General features: G+C 50.8%; 1 protein-coding gene across 1 annotated transcript in view; it reads left to right on the forward strand.

Moving 5' to 3' along the window:
• Positions 1-7,691: 7,691 nt before the first annotated feature.
• Slc6a6 (solute carrier family 6 member 6) overlaps positions 7,692-8,457 on the forward strand; it is a 75,571-nt gene continuing 74,805 nt past the window's right edge. Inside the window, exon 1 of the mRNA XM_021164030.2 lies at positions 7,692-7,933. The gene's annotated coding sequence lies outside the window, so the exon portion shown is untranslated. The remainder of the gene's footprint in view (positions 7,934-8,457) is intronic.

An 8,457-nucleotide genomic window follows, 5' to 3' on the forward strand; every position in this document is an offset into this window, starting at 1 on the left:
TGTGTGCCACCATGCCCAGTTAGCACCAGGCTTTCTTCTGTAGTTCTGTGGATGGTATCCAGGGCCTCTGGCCCTGGCAAGCACCCTGCCATTTCACTGGATCCCAACCCTGTATCAGGGTTTCTTAAACTATCCAAGTGGTACTGCTGTGAGCCGATGTGGCCAAGAGCACCTGCCCAGCCTGGGGAGATTGGGGGCGGGGGATTAAGAGCACTTGCTGCTCTTACAGAGGACCCGGATTTGATTTCTAGCACCCACACAGTGCCTCACAACCTCCTATAACTCCAGTTTCAGGGGACCTCGTGCCCTCTTTAGCACCAAGTGCATACATGGTGCAAATATATGTATATAGACAAAATACTCATAAAAATTAAGACAGACAGACAGACAGGCAGAACCAGTCTAACTCCCAGAGCAGTGGCTCTCAAACTTGAGCAGTGAGGAACCCCTGAAGAGTTTCAGTAGTGGGATCAGCCCCTCCACATCCACTCAGGAGATTTGAATGGAGCCTGATACTCTCTCCTTTGCATCCCAGTGGCTTGGGGCCAGCCTCTGAGTACCCCCTTTCTGCACCCCTGAATCCAAGTGGCCTGAGAAGCCACTTGGAATGGGTCTGTGTTCCTGTTCCCCAAGATAGAGAGGAAATAGGAAATCTTTCCCTACCCCAAACTGATTTGATCAAATCTCCACGGTAATAATCCTAGAGAGTAATTGACACCTTTTAAATTTCAGTTTATGAGAAGGGTGTGGGACTAGGCCACCTTGGGTAATAGAGCTTGCCACATATAGAGAAAGTGAGGCCTCTGAAGATCTGCTCAGGACATGAATTCAGGGGCCTGCAGGGAAGATAAGGGGGTGTGTTCTGTGGACAGACTTGTATGCATCGTGCTGAAGACTGGCCCCTTCCTTGTAGAACACAAATGGGGCAGTTTGTGTGGCACAGCTGCAGGCACGGTAGTTCCATCCAAAGAGCAGTGTGGGCCAGTCCTGCTGCAGGCTCCAGGATTCTGCGCTGCATCCACAGACGAGCCCTGTCCACATGGAATAGGCAGTAGAATGGTGGGAACATATAAAAACAGGCCAGTGGGCAAAGGATAGGAAATCATCACCTGGGTATTCAAGGTAGACTGAAAAGAAGACAGGGCACAGGCTGGAACCTGGGAGACTCAAGACTATGGGCAGGTGGCTATCTGAAAAGCCAGGTAGGAGACCAAAGAGCTGAGACCTAAGGGTGTTAGCCAGGGCCAAAGGAGTCATCTGAGAAGGGTTGAGGGGAAATACCCTGCATAGAGAGCCATGATAGAAAGGCTCTGAAGCAGAGGAGGAGTTTCAGGAGTCCTGAGCACCTGGGAAGAGGAAGGAAGAAGTGTGTTTGTGTGTGTGTGTGTATGTGTGTGTGAAAAAGGTTAAAATCTTTTCTATCCTACTTTTATGTGGGCGTCAGGGATCGAACCCAGGCCTTCAGGCTTCATGGCACCCCTTCCCTCTATAAATGTTTGAATATAGTGGTGATGAGGTGGTGACTTTTGTAACCTCACCATCTTCTCTAAACACTGTAAGCCAGCTCTAGATGAGCTGTGGGAGGTCTCCCTGCAGGGCACTTGCCTAGCCTGTGCCAGACCTTGGTTCTAGGAGGCATTGCCAGCAAATAATAACTGTAATAACATGATACACTATAAATGCTGCATTAAGTTATTCTACCAGTTTCAGAGAATAATAACAAGGACATTTTCTGTATATGTTCAGTAGAAATGCATTTTTTCCTTGCTACTAAGTCTAGTTTATATAGTGTTGGGGACTGAGCCCAGGGTTTTCTGAGTTTTGGGCAAGCACTCTATCTACTAAACTACATTCCCAGGCCAAGGCTGCCCTTTTTTTTCTTTCCTTAACATTTGGTTTTAAGGATTTTTAAAAAAATGTATGTGCATATATGTGTGTCTGTGAGTGGGTATGTGCTTGGTGCTAGGGAGGCCAGAAGAGGGTATCAGGACACCTGGAGGTAGTTACAGATCCACGTAAGTCCCTAGATGTGGGCATGGGAGCTGAACTCTGGCTCTCTGCAAGAGCAATATTCTCTCTTAACCATGGAGACATCTCTCCAGTCCCTTGGCTAAATATTGTGATCCATAGCTGGCTGAGAGAAAGAATGGGGTGGGGGCAGGGACTACAGAATCAAAGACCTGGGTACTGACCCCTGCAAAAAGTATTCAGATGTCCTACATAGACTCTTGTGTAGGGTCAGGCTGTTGAACCCATCCTTCCCAGGGTTCTCCAGGGGCTTTGCCTCTCCCTTCCCCTCAGGTAGCCCTGGCTCTCCAATTCTGTCTTGATTTTTCCATATAAATGAAACCACAGGGAGTCTGGCTTCTTTCACCCAGAGTGTTCTGAGCTCCCTCGTGGTTCTGCGCATCCCAGGAGTCCTTTTGCTAGAGCTGCAATCACTCAGTTTCTATTTTCCTGTTGATACAACCAGGCTATTTCCATTTTTAGCTGCCATGAATTGTGCAGCCATTCATTCTTGCACAAGGGGGTAGAATTCCACACGGCAATACCTGGGCGTGGGGTTGTTAGTTCAGAGGCCAAATGTTCAGCCAAACTAGAAATTTCTAACCTTATCTAGAACTGCCAAGCTGTTTTCTACGGTGGTGGTGCCCTCCTATGTTCTTCGCGGGGAGTGGCGATGGGCTAGGGTAGGAGAAGACCAGAAAGAAGGAAGCCCCTGCAGTCACCCTCAGGGAGCTGGCTTGGCCACGCAGCAGTGTGCGCTTGCTTGCTGGTTTCCCTACAGTTTTGCCTCTATCCTCGATGCATTCCCTCCCTGACTCTGGAGCAGTCTGCTCCCTCAGAGAGAGGAGGAAGTGTGGCTCAGGGACTTACCTCCCCAAGACCACATCCGGCAAATGGTTTCCCATGATCCTCTGCGCTGGCCGCATGCTGGGCACTGCTAGGGAGCCAGCCTCTTGGGTGCTTCCTGCTTGGGGCTCCAGCTTTGGCTGAGTCTCGGGCTGCAGCCNGCTAGTGGGCAACATGCATTGGGTGGGGGAAGAAACTGTGAGTGACGGCTCAGAAGTAGAAAGGCCCCAGGCACCCGGGGCATATGGGTAGGAGGAGCACTTCCACATGCCCAGTGGTGGACTGTGCCAGAGACCCTATTCATTGCTTCCCGTGAATCATCGCCACTGGATCCACACGGTGGGGGGGGTGGGGGGGTGGGTGCACACTGGTGTTTTGTTTAGTCTGCCTGTATAGATTCGGACAATGAAGTACAGAGTTGCTGTGTTCGTCATTGTAGGTCACACAGCCCGAGGATAGATGAATCTAGGATTTGCAAGCAGGCAAGAGGAAGAGTCCTGAGAGCCAGGGTACTCTGATCAGGTTTTATGATGTGACCACTGGTACATTGCTGGGCATATGAACATACTGAAGAAGTATCTCTAGGACACAGTGATGTGGCTGAGAAAAGGACCACCCACACACGGCCTAATAGCCCTGTTTGTCTCTTCAGGGTTATACTGGGGCATGGTGCTCTGAATTCTATGAGGTTGGCCAAGAAGATCCTCGATCCTTTGCAGAGTTGGTGCCAAGTGGACTTCCAAAGCTAGCCAGATGGCCCAGCATGTGTTGTGCCTCCCTCGGCATCGTGGCTACTCTTGGTGACCTGACAGATAGGGCAGGAGATTCTCTGGCAGGGTNGGGAGGTTTTGTTCAAAGCCCTGATCGATTTGATGTCACTACTGAGAGCTGCTGAATAATGTAGTCTCAGTGGCATTTTACAAATCCCATTCACCACANGCAGTAATAGCCAAAAGCCTGGAACCTGGACATCACCCTGCACACGTTCCCCAGGAGCTCTGCCTGGACATTGATTTCTCATTTCTGAAATGAGAAATTAGTCCCATTGGAATGTCAGCCAATATTGGCTCATGAAAGGAACTTCTGCCTGCCTTTCCTTGAAGGACCTTCTAAGTGCCAATGGTTTTGGTGCCCTGTGTGCCCAACAGTTCTCTCTGAATCTTCCAGCTCCCATCTCTGGTCTGGGTCTCAGCTAAGCCTCCTTCAGGACCAGCTAGTGACATGGAGACATTTACAAACCAAGGAGTACTATGATATCTCTCTGGAGGGCTCTTGTTTTACCGTGGGAGCATACCCTTCAGTGCTAGATATTTGTGGCTGAGCAAGGGGCTCATTCTGACAATTTTCAAGAGAACCCAGAATTTCCTCTTTTAAACTTTTTTTTACATTCATTCATTCGTTTGTTCATTAATGTGCACGTGGGTACCACAATGTGTATAGAGCTTGGAGTTGGCTCTCTCCTTCTATCATACAGGTTCTAGAGCTGCAGCTCAGGTTGGATCTCCTTTGCAGAAATTGCCTTTGCCTGCTGAGCCATCTTGCTGGCCCTCCTTGGTTTGTTTTTGAGACAGGATGTTATTAAACTTCAGCCAACCCTCCTGCCTCAGCCTTTACTCTTTCTCTGTGTCTGTCTCTGTGTCTGTCTATCTTGACTGCCTGCCTGCCTGCCTGTCTCTCTGTCTCTCTGTCTCTGTGTTTGTCTCTCTGTCTCTGTCTGTCTGTCTGTCTGCCTCTCTGTGTGTGTGTGTGTGTGTGTGTGTGTGTGTGTGTGTATGTGTGTAGGTATGTACATTCAGGTGTTCTCAGAGTCCAGAAGAAAGCATCAGACCCCTTGAGGCTGGAGTTAAAAGGTGATTGTGAGCTGCTTGCTGTGAGTCCTGGGAACTAAACTCTGGCCTTCGGCACAAGCAATTGGAGCTTTGTTGTTCTATCTCACTGGCCCCCTACTTATTTTATTTTTAAATTGTTTGACACAGAGTCTTGTGTGAGCCAAGGTCTCATACTCTCTGTCTCCAAGGCTGGACTTGAACTCCACAGCCTCTATCTCCTAGATGCTTGGATTACAGATATGTGCCATTGTGTTTGAGCAAATTATTTGANACAGGCTCTTACTATGTAGTCCTGGCTACTCCGAAATTCACTGTCACCAGGATGACCTTAAGTTCATAGAGATTTACCTTCCTCTGCCCTCTAGGTTTAAAGGTGTATACTACCATGCCCAGATCAAAATAACAGTAATAAGAATATCATTATTATATAGTATTATTTTATAATTATATTATAATATAATTATAACAATTATTATATAACACTATTAATAATGATTATTATCTATTTTGATTTTTTGAAACAAGGTTTCTCTGTGTAGTCCTGGAAATGCTCTCTAGACCAGGCTAGCCTAGAACTCAAGAGATCTGCCTGCCTCTACCTCCCAAGTGGATTAAAGGAATACACCACCACCCAACAGCCTGAAATTATTTTTTTTAAAGAGACTCAGTGTCTCTATGTTGTCAGGCTACCTCCAGACTCCTAGGCTAGGCAATCTTGCCTAAGCAGCTGAGCAGTTGAGGGTACATGCATTCATATAAGCAAAGCCACCTCAATTTTGATTCCTGACAATGAACTCAAATCAGGATGGATGGAGCCCACCACAGGCAGAGCAGCAGAACATCTGGGGCTGGATTCAGTGCAGGCTGCCCTGCTTGAGACTTCTGACNGCTCTGACAGTCCATGGCCTCTCACATGCTAAGTTCATACTCCATGCCTGACTGATCTGCTGCACCCACAGCCTGGGGCTGGGTTCTCCCAAAGCCCCCCTGGAAACAAACAGATGGTCTAGGTTTAGATTCCAGCCCTGTGACTCACTGGCCAAGCGTCCCCCAGGCCAGCTATTTTCTCTGTGGCTCAGTTTTCCCTTCTGTAAAGTGGGAGAACTAGCAGTGCTGAGCTCCCAGGGATGCTCTGGGGAGGGGCAGGTTGGCCTTGTTTACATGAAGTGAATTCTACCAGCTGGGAAAGTGCTGAAGAAAGGAAACTAACTAACTAAATAAATATAGTAGTTGCAGTGACCCAGATGTCACTCATGTGTGACCCCAGCTANCCAAGGGCTCTACAGTAGGAAGGTGACTTGGAGCCCAACAATTTGGGACCAGGCCAGGCAATGTAGTGCCATCCCTATCTCAAAATATAATACATACACACATACATGCACATACATAAATAAATGCAAGTGTAGCTGAGCACTTTCTGTGCACCAGGCCTGTGATGCTTTGTGTACTTGATGGGAGTTCGAGGACCAGATCTTACCGAGTTGACATTGCAGAAGGGAAGACTGATGAAGGCCTGAGCCACCTCCTCCCATTCTTCTCAGTCATCGCTTGTGCGATGCTGTGTCGATCATTCTTAGGCTCAGGCCTGCCCAGGCTTTCCGAATCGNATCCCTGGACCTGCCAGGCCTCTGTGGCCTCCCCTGCCCTGACTCTTTGTAGAGTCCTGTGACACCATGCCTCCAGGCTTTTGCAGCCTTAGAGCCCTGCTTTCTCTGTTCCCCACCCCCACCCCTCTGTCTGCCCAAAGGCTCTGGGCTTCCTGAAGTCTGCTCTGGGTTCAAAACAGCCACTTTCCTACTCTCTGACCTACCCCCTGGTCCCAGCCCTTTGTGCTGTGGGTAGTGAAATGTGAGTCTGGATTTTTTTTTTTTTTAAAGACAGGTTTTCTCTGTGCAGCCTTAGTGGAACTCACTCTGTAAACCAGATTGGTCTTGAACTCAGAGATCTGCCTGTCTCTGCCTCCCAGTGCTGGGATTGAAGGCTTGAGTCACACCACCACCTTATTTTGCTTCTTGGTGTCTTGTGCCAGCCTAGGACAATGGATTCAGGCTGTCAGGTCTGGGGCTTTCATTCTCAGTTTAAGAGACAGGATAGCCATGCTACATAATTGACACTTATGTGCAGAGAGAGTGGAGAGGAAAGAAAAGGAAGTGGGCAAGCAGAGAGGGGAAGGCCTTACTGAAGGTCACACAGCGCCACCTCAGGCTCAGCCAGGCTGTGGGTGTGTACAATCAGATGGAGGACAAGCTCATTCAAATAAGGACAAGAATAATGGCACACTCCCCATCTCCATTTAAAAATAGTCACATTTGCTGACACTCGTTTGGCACTTCCTAGGTGCCTGGTGTCCTGTTCAGACTCTTTACACTGTTAACCTTGGACCCTCCCAGCAGCCAGAAGTGATGAGTTCCACTATTTTTATTTCCGTTTTACAGATGAGGAAACTAAGACACAGAAGGTCTGGGGAACTTGCCTGATGTCACACAGCCACGACGAAGTCGGGCGCTTCGAAAGCACAGCCTCATGTGGGCCGGGGGTGGGGGTGGGGGACTTGGCCTCCATTATCACTTCCACGGCAGCTCAGCCAGGCTTGCAGAGCTGCACACTGGCTCTGAGAGGACTGGGGCAAGGGGGGAGGAGCAGATTCTGGCAGGGATCTAGCTGCTGCGGCAGCCACAGGCCTCGTCTACAGACCTAGGTGGATGTGTTAGAGAGCGCTGTGGTGTGGTAATGGCTATCAGGGCAGGAGATGAGCCAGGGGTCTGTGTCTCTAACTCCTCATCGCCTGCATGAGAGGCCTGAGCAGTGCCATTAGCCACCAGCGTTTGGATGGAGCATGAGGATGGGTGCGCGCGCTCGACGAGGCGAGCTCCGGCTCTTTGTGTGTCCGAGCTCGTGCGCGCGCGTGCGTGTGTGTGTGTGTGTGTGTGTGTGTGTGTGTGTGTGTGCCCTGTGTGTGGGCGTGGCTGACAGACCAGGCCCCTCCCTAGGCCCCGCCCAGGCCCGGCCAAGCTGGTATTTTTCCACCCAGCAGGATGGGTGATGCGGAGAGCTGCCTGTTCAGACAACAGACACGCGAGGTCAGGGAGAAGCCGCTTATAAATTACCGCTTCCTCCGCGCCGCCGCCAGCGTCGTGCTCCGGGACCTGGCTGCTGCCGAGCTCCCGTGCCCAGCCGCCAACGCCGCGATCGCCGCCAGTCCCGCCAGCCTCGCCAGCCCCGGGCCATCCGCTGTGGGCTTAGCCACCCAGGTACCCAGGGCGTGTGGGCCGCGACTGCAGCCCCCTCCCCGGGCCGCGCTCCGCCACCTCACCGCGTCCCTGCGGGTCTGGCCTCCCCGCGCTCTTTCATCCCCTTCACCCCTGAGGGAGGGACCGAGGGTCTCCTGTTCAGCTCTGCTGGAGAGGGAGTTATTGTTTCCCTGGCGAAGGGGCTGGGGCTGCTGGTGCGGCGGCAGGTGTGTGTGTGTGTGTGTGTGTGTGTGTGTGTGTGTCCCACGGGGTGTCTCCTTGTCCCTGGATGTCTCTGTTTCTGAGAGTGGCTGTTTCTCCACCCTAGGCAGCCGTGTACATGTGCGCCCCGGGGTGTGTGATATGACCGGGGTTATGTCCGGGGCTGCCTTACCTGAGTGTAGTGTGGCCGTGTGGCTCTGTCTCCTGATACACACACACACACACACACACACACACACACATCTTGCCAATGTGAACCTGTATGTGTGGCTGTGGCTCCGGAACCCTGGCCGTGTGCACGTGTGTGTCCCCGAATGTGCCTG

This window comes from Mus caroli, chromosome 6 (assembly GCF_900094665.2).
Source record: "Mus caroli chromosome 6, CAROLI_EIJ_v1.1, whole genome shotgun sequence".
NCBI classification, from domain to species: Eukaryota; Metazoa; Chordata; class Mammalia; order Rodentia; family Muridae; genus Mus; species Mus caroli.